Raw genomic sequence first — 12,620 nt, 5'->3', positions numbered from 1 at the left:
TAAGGCCGACGCCCCTTGGGAAAACTGGAACTTCCCAAATATAATGGTAGGGGAGACCAAGCTCGCTTCCTCCAGCATTTTGATGCCGCATGGTGGTGATCAATCCCATGAAACCAAGGTGGCTTGGTTTCCAATGGCCTTAACTGATTAGGCGTCAGAATGGTACCTCGACCTTCTCGTGGAAGAACGTGCCACATGGGACCTACTTCAAACCGAGGGAAAGATGAAGAGATTGATCGCCAAATGTGACCCACGCCCAGATGCAAAGTACCTCACGGCATGGTTCATAGCCGGTCTAAGAAAGAAAATCCGCAAGGATATGAAAAAGATAAGTAGCTATGAACCATTCAGTGCTGCTCATGCGGCAGCCATTGACATCGAAGATGGCATGACAGATTCAGACACTAGCAGTGATGATGCCAGATCAAATACACGAGATAAACGCTCAAAAAAAGGTAAATCAAAGGACACTGCCGAAACATCCACTGAAGATCGCCTAGAGGCCATGACCTTGAAGCTGAAAGAAGATATGATGCAGGCCATGGATCAAAAACTCCACTTGTCTCAGCCGCCAACTCAAACATATCCACGGCGAGAAATGTCTGGTGCCCACACTGCTTGGCAAATCATACAGCAAATGAATGCCCAGTCCTAAGAGCAAGGATCACTGCACAAGCAAAATCCACCGCCACGATTGTGGTGCCATATCTGCGTCGTCGGCGGCCATGATGAGAACAGTTGCATCTTCAACATGCGCAACAATCCGCCTCGACCACCACAATACCAAGCGGCACCCATGCCAGTATACAGGCAACCGGCACTTGCACAAGCGCCCCCAGCTCCGTGACTAAATCTTGTTCCCATTCGGACACAAGTCCCACAACTACTCAGGAATCCGAATCCACGACCGTATCCAAGAGCACCAAATCCAGCTCCTCAGGCAGTTCCCATACATCAATTACAAGCCGAGGAAGTAGACTCGCTATTTGAGTATGAAGCAGAGTACCCAGTGTACTATGTAGAAGGTGCAAAGGGTCTAATACCAGTCTATGCAAATCAAGTGCGACCCAACACATTTCGAGCACCAATCAAGTCTTACGGTTGTGGAGAAAATCATAGGATCGCAGAGTGCCCTCATCGTGGTAGCCCAGCCACTTTCCAACCGCTCTGCAGAGATTGTGGCATAGGACATGCCTGTATGGATTGTCCCATGAAAAATAAGGTCCCAGAACAAACAGAGGTTAAGCTTGACATCCCCATCGGCATCATTGGGTGGACCATCAAAGTCTGGGTCCGGCAAGTCTACGGTCACAGCCTATCAATGTAATTACACGCCAACAGAAAGAGGCCACGAAGGACCCTATCATTCCAATCCAACCGACGCGACTTCTGAAAAAGAAAGCACAAGTGCCTCCACCTCCGCCAAGCAATGAGCAGCCAAGCTCATCCACATCAACTCCCGAGCCTCGAATAAAAGAAGCTCCATTCTCGAATGCAGAGGTGGAGAAGGCTCGTTTTCAGGTACTTCAGCACTGATCCAAAATGAACAAGCTCAATTTGAGGCTCAGAAACAAGCTCAAGACCCAATCCATGACTTGGCCCCACAAAGTATTGATACTGTACTCTAGCCTTTGTTCCAACAACAGACTCCACAACAGAATGTACCGCCACGTCAACTTGAAGGAGCCGCACTCTCTAGCATCCTGAGTTGCCCTGTGTCAATCCCCATCGGAATCCTCTTACGGAATTGTCCCAATCTCTGGGAGAGTTTCAAAGGATGGATTGAACTCGCAAATCCCCCTCCATCTATGAACGCAATTGAAGATATCCCTGTGCGGATGGGTGAGAGAGATGACATACGCAACATCACTGTGCCTTTGATCCACAAGGCATATAATGAAGTCCAAGCCATAGTGGATGGTGGAGCAGGTGTCAATGTCCTATCAAAGGAGCTTTACGAATAATGGGGTCTCCCACCAATGCCAAAAGGCTAATTTCACAATCTTGGATCTCCCCAAAAAATCCTATCAAATCTTACTGGGATGTCCTTGGTTACGGGAAGCATCAGTCCTCCATGACTGGGGAACAGATAGATTGACAATCCAGAATCGAGACACTGCAGTCAGGGTGAATGTGGGGACAGAGCTATTAAACCAATTGTTCCTAGAGCATTGGATGACACATCTTCCACAACAATCTCGAGCAAATCAGCTCCCTTGCAACAGCATGCCATAGCAGGTGACTCACAAAGCAATGTCAATAACTGGATACAAACATTGGCAACCATCGACAACTGCCATTCATTAGACTCCATCTTCTCACAGATAGATGTTAACGCACTACAGGTCGATCCTCCACCGACACATGAAGAACCAATCGATCTAGAGATGCCATTCTTTATGGCTGACCTCGAATGGGATAATGAACCTGAAGAAGGTACCCATACCAATGATGACTCAGATTTTCCTTGGGACCTTGAAACAGAGACTGCGAATGCTGAAATTGAAGATCAAATCTTTGATAATGACCTAGCCATTCTGCATGCCCTCATGGCAGTTGAGCTCCCAAAAGTTGAACCTCCACAGTTGAATAACAGCAGAAGATCCTGCAAGAAAGCTGCCGGAGGAAATCGCAGAAAAGCCAAGGCCGAGCACTTCAATGAATTCGAACGAGTCCAAACAAGGATTGTCGAATTATACCTTGCCAAGGCAGTTTCCACAAAATCAAAACCACCACCTCTTGAATGGTCCCCTGAGGGACTAGAAGGAGTATGTGCAGCACATGAACCCTTACTTGGAAACACCTTACCAGTGGAAAAGTTACCCCACAGTTCCCAACGTAAGAAGTTTCGGAAATATAAGCCACATGTGCGGATGAAGCTCGATCAAGAGACTTCAGAAAAAGAAAGAAAAGAAGAGCCTAACAAATTACTAAATGCAACTATGCCACCCCAGTACACATGACACCTGCCAGGCTAGTTCAACCCCATCAGAGGCCGATCTTTGAGAAGTGGCCGGAATACTTTAAGATTATACAAGTGGCAGTGCACCAATAGCAATGCCAAGACCAACCAGAGAATCTGAAGTTCAAGAAACCGATAGCATTGGAGAAACTCCAATCTATGAGGGACCAGCAAAAACACGCACAATAAACCTCGCCCTTGAAGGGGAGGAAGAAAAGTTGGTTTTCATTGGGAAACAGCTCCGTCAAGAAGATGAAAGCAAACTCAAAGACCTCCTAATGGAATACCGTGACTGCCTAGCATGGCCATACAAAGAGATGAAAGGAATTTCACCAGAAGTGGCAGTACACACGATACCTATAAGGGAAGGTGCTCGCCCTAAGGTATGTGGACCTTATCGCACAAATCCTAAATATGGCACCATGGTTTATGACGAGCTGGAAAAACTCCTAGATGCCGGATTCATCTACGAGATAGAGCACACTGATTGGGTTTCACCCATTGTCATTGTGCCTAAACGCAACAAGAAGCTCAGAATATGCGTAAACTTGAAAAATGTGAATGCCGCCACAATTAGGGATCACTACCCCCTACCCTTAACAGAAACAGTGTTGGAAAAGGTGGCAGGATCCGAAATATACAGCTTCTTGGATGGCTTCAGTGGCTATAACCAAGTGCAAATTGCTCCTCAAGACCAATCAAAAACAGCATTTGCTACAGAATGGGGTATTTTTGCATATAGAGTCATGCCATTCGGCCTTTGTAATGCCCCAGCCACATTCCAGCGAGTCATGTTCACAGCTTTCAAGTCATTTTTGAATAAGTTTTTACAGGTGTTCTTGGATGATTTGTGCATCCATTCAACCAAACAGGACCACTTCAAATGTCTGGAAGAAGTACTAATCAAATGCAGGGAGTATGGCATCTCCCTAAATCCGACAAAATGCCAGTTCATGGTCACCCACGGAGTTGTTTTGGGACACATCGTCTCTCAACATGGGATTGCAACTGACATGGACAAAATCAAAATCATCATGGAATTGCCTCCTCCTACAAATTCCAAAGGTGTACAGGTCTTTATGGGACATGCCGGCTATTATAGAAGATTTATATTGCGGTATGCCATGATAGCTAGACCACTTTACAAATTATTAGTGGAGTTCTTCTGGACCGAAGAGTGCGACCAAGCCTTTGAGCTTTTAAAGTGGCGCCTAATCACAGCACCCATCCTTATATCTCCCAATTGGGATATTGATTTTCATGTTCATACTGATGGATCCAAGTATGCAATTGGGAGTGTGCTTTGTCAACCTGGTGAACATAAGAAAGACTACCCCGTCTACTTCGCCAGTCGACAACTCAATGATGCAGAGATCAACTATACAACCACAGAAAGAGAAGCCCTAGCAATGGTGTATAGTGTAAAGAAATTTCGGCACTATCTACTCGCAAATGATTTTGTCTTCTACACCGACCACCAAGCATTGCTTTATCTTGTGAACCGTCTGTGTACCACAGGTAGAATAACCAGATGGCTCCTCTTGCTGCAAGAATTCAACTTCAAAATCGTGGTCCGCAAAGGTGCCCAATACTACATTGCCGATCACATGTCTCGAGTCAAGACCGGAGAAGAAGCCACTGGAGTAGAAGACGACTTACCAGATGCCACACTATTTCAAATAGATGCTGTTCCAGAATGGTGTGGAGATATCATTGGGTACTTGATGGCAGGAAGACCACCCCCTGACATGAAAGCAGTAGATGCCAGAAAATTGATTCTAAAGGCTGCACCCTATCAACTCATTGCAGGACAACTGTACAAGATGGGCAAGGACCAGATATTAAAAAGATGTGTAATGCCTCATGAGATCCTACCAATCCTGAGTGAAGTCCATGAAGGCATTGCAGGAGGACACTTCCAAGGGGAAGCCACAGCAAGAAAAGTTCTCCTCGCAGGCTACTGGTGGCCAACCCTGTGGGCAGATGCCTATGAATATGTAAAAGGCTGTGATGTATGCCAACGAACTATTAAACCACAACACAAAGACTTCAATCCCCTAACAACAGTTATTGCACAACAACCATTTGAAAAATGGGGGATTGACTATGTGGGTCCCATACATCCAGCAGCAAAAGGAACACAGGCACGTTACATCATTGTGGCCACTGATTACTTTACAAAATGGGCTGAAGCTAAAGCAGTCAGAAAGGCAGATGCCAAAAGCACAGCAAGATTCTTATACGAACATGTGATCACCCGATTCGGATGCCCCATTGAAATTGTGTCGGATAGAGGCACACATTTTGTCAATGAGGTAATCCAAGAACTCTTGTCTGGCTTCATGGTCATCCATAGAAAAAGCACACCCTACTACCCCCAAGGGAATGGACTAGCAGAATCCACAAACAAAATCATATGCAATATCCTCACCAAGGTAGTAGAACCGCAGCGTTCTGATTGGGCAGAGAAACTGAATGCAGCCTTATGGGCATACAGAACCACATTCAAGGTCAGTACAGGGAACACACCTTTTCAATTGGTGTACGGCCTTGAAGCCGTGGTCCCACTCGAATTTGTAATACCAAGTCTACGCATCGCAGTACAGGAACGCATGGGTGATCATGAGTCCTTGAAAGAAAGGCTCTGTCAGTTGGAAAAGCATACAGAGACAAGACTAGTCGCTTATCATGCCATGACAACAGAAAAACGTCGAAGAAAGGCATGGTTTGACAGGAATCTGAAAGCTAAAGACATCAAGGAAGGCGACTTAGTCCTATTATACAATGCCAAAGTACACAAGGGAAAACTGAAGTATCTAGGTCAAGGACCCTACCGAGTATGAAAGATGAATCCCATCGGAGCTGTACTACTTGAAACACTAGATGGAGTCCAATTCAACACAACAATAAACGGGAGCCGACTGAAGCGCTACTACATCAACACGCGAGCCACCCCCGACAAAAACGACGATTTGGGAAACCAAGTCTTCCTTGGTTAGGATTAGATTGTATCACAAGCACTCACTCGCATATGCACGTTTTTGCACATATACTTTGCACTAGATTGTTACACGCACACTCATTGCATACGCACGTTTTTTGCACATTAGGGATGTTTGAGTCTTAGTTTCCCTATCAAATCCCACAAATAAGCATATAGTTAGACACATCACATGCACTCACATGATTTTGCATAGGCACTTAATAGATTGCATAAAAAATAGTATCACACACTTTCATTCCATACTCTCAAAGCATGCAATGAATTCACACGCAGTACACGAAGCTATGCCAAAACTCAAGATGAATTGGCAACAGAGTCTGCAGCCTCCGCAACGAGACCCCCGCCAAACATCACAGCCGTCTCCTATATGCAAAAATATCAAACTTGCATACTAATTATCTACAAGCTCAATGCTACGGGTGCAATCGCATCTCGGACTTAGGCTATTTTGGTGTAGGATATACTAGGACTTAGGCTATTTTGGTGTGTAGTACTTGGATACTATATATACCAAGTACTTATACTTCATTTTCATTGAGAATTCTATTTGAGTTTCTGTGTAACCACTTCTTGCTCACTTGTGTTCACAATCTTTCTCCATTTGTTGCTTCATGTGGTATCAAAGCCTCTCTCACTAGTGACCGGCCTTGCTTTCTGTTACCCAACAAGTTCACCAGTGTCCTCATGTGTTGCTCCTGTCACTTCAGCCTACTCGTGGACTTTAGAGCACCTTCGTGGGAGCACTTTGAGTTGCCGTACAGCTCGTGCTCCACCCGCTCCAGCCCGCTGTACATCAGACGTATAGCAGCCCATACAACTACGTACATCCCGCACGGATTTTTGCACAGCCGTTGTACAGTCCGCCATACATTTCGTATGGATTTCCGTACGAGTTTGTACAGTCCGTACATTTTAATACCAGCAGCCCGTCCATACCATTGCAATCCACTCTCTGGCCCATGCACTTTGCTCTGGCTCGTGCATTTTGTTCCACTTTGTTTGTGTATTGCTCCAGCCCGTGAACTTTTCGGGCATACAAGTTTCTTTAGCATACAACTTTTCTGGCTTCTGGCGTACATGTGCATTTGGGGATTTTTTGGTGAGCCCACAGGCACACATTTGTACTTGAGGTGCATTCTATTGGTTGATTGCAGAGAGTAGTCAGTTCCACTTTGCAGTGGTTGATGCCATACATGCAGTGATTGTACAGTGCAATCAGAGGCACTTCCCGTTCAGTTGCATTTGGGGTTAGTGTTGTTTTTGTAGTCAGGATGTCTCAGAATGAGAGCTTTGGTATTATGATGACCAAGGGTGACAAAATGGAAGGATCCAACGATGCCTTGTGTCATTCATTCTCAAGAACATTCTGGTTGGCAAGAACTTATGGGATATTGTGAGTGGGGTGATGAGACTCGGCCTATTGCATCTAGTACTAGCTCATCCTCTACCACCACTTCTCCTGCTCCTACCACCACTTCTACTCCTTCTGCCACCACTTCTACCACCGCTCCTTCTCCAAGACTTTTAGAGGAGCAGAAGAAGTTTGATCATAGAAATGCCTGGGCTTTGCTCTTGATTGCCTCATCAATGAAGATGTTAGAACATGAAGTCAAGTTGAGTGTGTTTTAGTGTGTTCTACTCGGAGTTCTAGTAGAGTCTTGTGTGTGAGTGCCACGTGTCATATTGGGAGATATCCCATATACACTTTGGTATTCTAGTGTGTGTCCTCCTATATATGATTGTACTTGTGTGTCACATCAAGACACATCAAGGAGTCTACATCAAGCTTTATCAATGTGAGTCTTTCCATTTTGTTCTATTGCTCATTTCATTATGTTTCCATTTGAGTATTATCTTCTCTCTCCCTAGCCTACCCTGTCTCTCTCCCTCTCACTAATTTTTGAACCACCTATCTATACTATCACCCACAACGTTTCATAATAGTGGAGTTAGGGGAAAAGGCACAAACACCCTACCCCATTTAGTACTGGCTGAAACATGTATGATACCTCTAGAAGGGAAATTATATGGCAAGTCATGGCGTACCTCAACAAAGTCGAGAAGATGGATGCCACTAGAATACCATGCAAGGCAAGGCAAGCTACACAAATCATGGGATGGCACAAAGAGGACATGAAGTGGATGGAATCATGGGGTAGAACAGCTGTTGTTAATATCCCAGAAGATGCATGTGAAATCAGGGAGATAGTGATGCAAAGAATGCTATAGAAACTATGACAAACCCCGGGAATAAAAAAGTTGTTCTACAAGCAAGAAATCAACTCGAGGAAAGTTATGGAATACAAAAATACCTCAGGGAAAACATATCAATATTCAAAAGATAGGTAATATGCAAAATAAGAACTAGTTCGCATGATCTCTAGGTGGAGAAGGGTAGGTGGGCAAGACCCAAGATCCCGAAAGATGAACAAACCTGAAAAATGTACTCAACAGGATAGGTAGAAAATGAGCAGCATGTACTCCTCAAATGTAGAGCCTATTCTCACATCAAGGAAGGATATGTGGGCAGTAGAGACAGTCTGAAAAATCTGCTGGAGCAGCTAGGCAAAAAGCTAAGGAGTTACTTAAGGAGGTTTTGGAACATGGGGACTAGCATACGAGCTATAGGATCTCACTACATAAAGGTTGTAATATTTACTCTCACTGGATGTAAGGGGTCACTACATAGATCCTGAAGGGTCTCACAGTGGACCCTAATACAACCATATCACATCCTCTCTCTCTCTTTCTCTCTCTCTCCTCGATGGAGATTCAAGAGTTATTATAGTAACCTCTAAAACTATGCAAAAGAGTTCCTTAATGGGATTAGATCCTATTCCTTTTATCATTTGATTGGCTGATCAATAGTGGCTTTTTTTCCACCCCCCCCCCCCCCCCTTCCCCCATGCTTTTTTGGCACTCCCTAGGGCAAAAAATCCCTATTTTTCAAGTTGGTAGGTGTTCCCCAGCCTCCAAAGGTAGGGAATATTTGCCTAGACTCCTAGGAATATTTTCAAGAAAAGTGAAATTAGTGGCAAATTTTCTCCAAATTGCCTTTCAAAAAAACACTGCTGATCAACATCGTATCAAGCCAGCTAGGGTGGGTCGAAAAGCAAGAACTATTTTAGGAGGTTTATCATTCTCGGTTGATTATCTAGTATTACATACACCAGTAGCAATAAATACCTATGGTAAGGCCATTGTTAGCATCCTCTTGTGCCATACATAATTGGTGTATGGGCAAGTTGCAGTTTAGTGATTTTGACTTTACGATGATTTTTTTTTTGGGGCAAAAAAGAGACTTCTATTAAGTATTAAAGAAAACCGTTAGAGCAAGCTCCATACGGGAATACGGGATACACCATGCAATGCATGAAAAGCTCAAGAGCCAAAAAGAAAGGATTGGGGCTGATAGTGCCATCTCTATCCGGTAGCAACCTCCGAGAAAAAGGGAGAACCCTCCAAACTCAAAGAAATACAGTCCTCCTAGAAGAGGCTGCCTGTGAAGGGCCTTGCATGCTAGCCCATATGGCTATCAAAGTGTGAATCGTGTCACTCCAAATACCCGTGAACACCTGTGATAGGTGTATCTGGGTGTCATCCAAGGCCTCTGTGCATCTGGCTCTCCAAATGTGCCAAGAGGAAATGCTAGCCAAAATCTCCCAAAAGGTGTCCACTGAAACATGTGAAGCTCTGAAAGGAATATGTGGTACATCCAGAAGAGAGCAGGGCTCTATCACTTGTCGGCGGATCGAGAGTGCCCAAGAAGAAGGCTCACCCTCATAAAACAGTAAGGGATAACCATGCGACCGAGCCCCAAGTCATGAAGAAAGGGGAAGTATGAAAAATGCTGAGTATCAGAGCAACTCCTTTCCAAACAATTCTCGCTTGATTGCAGTCCCAAAGGCAATGTCGCACTGACTCCTCTGCAGAGTGACAGTGAGAGCAAGTGGGATTAGCCCCAAATCGTGATCTCCACAGGTTCACCGCAATCCCTCCATGAATAGAAAGCCAAAAGAAAAGAGTGATCTTTCTATTTCTGAGGGATTTCCAGAGCCTCCTCCAAAAATTCCTATGCAAATCTGTGGTGATGAAGAAGCTATCCCAATGGGGGGCTCTAGAGGGAATCCAACCTCTACTACTCAGCTGAAATCTCCTGGCATTACCAACCGTGAAACGAAAGAAGGGAATTCCCCTCTCTCGGTGCCCATGATCTATCCACTCCCACTCTCCTGGGTCCCACTGCAAGCACCTGATAGGTGCACCTCCATATAACCACAACCTCCAGGATCCCAGGGCCAAGAGCAGAGGGTCGGGGTCTAAGTACCACTGCAAGCCCGCTCCATGGTCCACAAAACTAGCAATCCTGATAGGCTGAAAGGCAACCTCTAGAAGAATATCATCCGTGGATCTAGAGAGTATACCTCCATCTCCAACGTCAAAGACCAGAGCATCTTCCCTGAGACCTCGAAGAGCGATCACCTATAGAGGAACTCCTGTCCTCGAAAAAGATCCTACCCCTCTGAGGTGACTCATGGATTGTAGCCTCTGATCCTCAGGTAGCCCGATAAAAGCCTTCCAAGTGCCTACTGTGTAGGCGGGGCCTCTCTCCCATCCAGACCAGTGCATATAATGGGAAGTGCCCAGAGGTCTGCCATGCTCATCGAGTATACTATCGTTCCAAATGATTGGCTGCCTATCAATCTCTTCAAGGGTAGAGGGCGGAATCCTTCGAAGAGTATTCCTGAAGCTCCCCCAAGCTTTGAGGATGGCAGTCATCAGAGGAGAGGCAGGAGACCTGAGAGAGGCAGAAGTAAAAATCCAGCGAGGGCTGTCTACCCAATCATCTCCTAAGGTAGGTGTGCAAGCCTGAATGCATCCAAAAAAGAAATCCTTCCAAGGTTCCTGCCCAGGCATGAGTTGATAGACTGCGTTATTTGTCAAGTGTATACTGCTCATGTTATCATAAATGACAACTGGCCCATCTGCTGATGCATATCATAAAGTAGCTTATGCAACCAAGCTACCTCACATGCAGCCATTACTGCACCGCTGTACTCAGCCTCTTTGCTTGACAAGGCAACTGTAGGCTGTTTCTTGCTGCTCCAAGTGACTGCAGCACTTTCAAAAGAAAACACATATCCACTGGTAGATCATCTATCAAAAATACTACCAGCCCAATCAGCATCAGTGTATCCATGCAACTATATCTGAACCCCAGTCTCATAAAATAGTCCATACTGCAATGTGGACTTCACATACCTCAGTATGTGTCTAGCCACATCCAAATGCGGTTTTCTTGGAGCTTGCATAAACTGACTTACCAACCCAACAGCATAGCTCAAATCTGGCCTGGTAATAGTCATATAAGTCAAACTTTCTACTATGCGTCTGTACATAGTAGGATCTTCCAGAAGCTCACCTGCATCTGCGCTCAGCTTCACATTCTGCTCCAAAGGGACTGAAATAGGCTTACAGCCTGTCATCCCATATTTGGACAACATGTCCAATCCATACTGCCTCTGCAAGAGCCATATCCCACTTGTGGATCTAATCACCTCAATGCCCAAGAAATAACGTAGCTCTCTCAAACTTCTGCTTCAATAGCATTTTCACATGAAGGATATCTTCATCACTATCACTTGTGAAAATCATCAACATAAATGACAAGCAGCATAATACCTTTCTTTGTTTTTCTCACATAAAGTGAGAAATATGTCATGGAAATCTGAAAGCCAATAGTGACAAGATACTGTCCTATCTTGTCAGAACATGCTGTGGGTGCTTGCTTCAAGTCATACAAGGCTTTCTTCAACCTGCAAACAAACTCAACATGTACATAACCTGGTGGCTGCTCCATATAGACCTCTTCTTGCAAATCACCATGCAAGAAGGCATTCTTTACATCCATCTGATGTAAAGACCATCCCTTTGATGCAGCCATAGCAATGATTTCCCTCACCACCACCTTACAAAGCAATGCCCTGCACTGCAAGTCCGGGTCAATGATATAAAGCCCCCTTCCCAAGTAGGGAGAATAATGGTCTCCCAGGCCACCCTTGCTGCAACATCTGTCGTGCCATCAAGTCCACTCCATAAAAAATTCCTGACTGGTCTAATGAGCTGAGTGATGCAATCCCTAGACTGGCACCAACAAGAACACAAAAACCAGGCGGTGGCCAAGAGAACCTAGTTCACTACCACAACTCTAGAGGCAAGGTCGAGTTTGGCTGAGCTCCAAAAAAGGAGCTTTTTCCTTATACTTTCTAGTACTAGGGCAAACTGCTGTGCTGGAGAGATGTTCAGCATCCCAAATATCTGACAGGAACACCCCTTTGAATCCAAGAAAAGCCCAAGTCAACTCCCCAGCCTGGAGTGTCCTCATCACTGATCCAAAAGCCAAAGGATTTATGCCAATTAATGTGTGCCCCTGCAGCTGAGCAAAAAATATCCAAGGCTGTCCGGAAAGAATCAAGTGACTACGAATAGCAGTGTCATCAGCCAACTCATAGTCAAAAAGCTCCTGCTCCTGTCTCAAGGGCAATCTCAACCCATAAAGCTCAGCCTGAGATCTAAGGAAGATACTCATAGCTTCTGCCACAAAGAGAAAGAGGAAGGGGGCTAAAGGGCATCCCTGACGAACTGATCTGGAAA

Source organism: Dipteris shenzhenensis, chromosome 10 (genome assembly GCF_047967505.1).
Source record: "Dipteris shenzhenensis isolate YYH24624 ecotype China chromosome 10, Dip_SZ_1.0, whole genome shotgun sequence".
NCBI lineage: Eukaryota > Viridiplantae > Streptophyta > Polypodiopsida > Gleicheniales > Dipteridaceae > Dipteris > Dipteris shenzhenensis.
The sequence above is the reverse complement of the archived record's forward strand: the minus strand, read 5'-3'. Positions refer to the sequence as shown.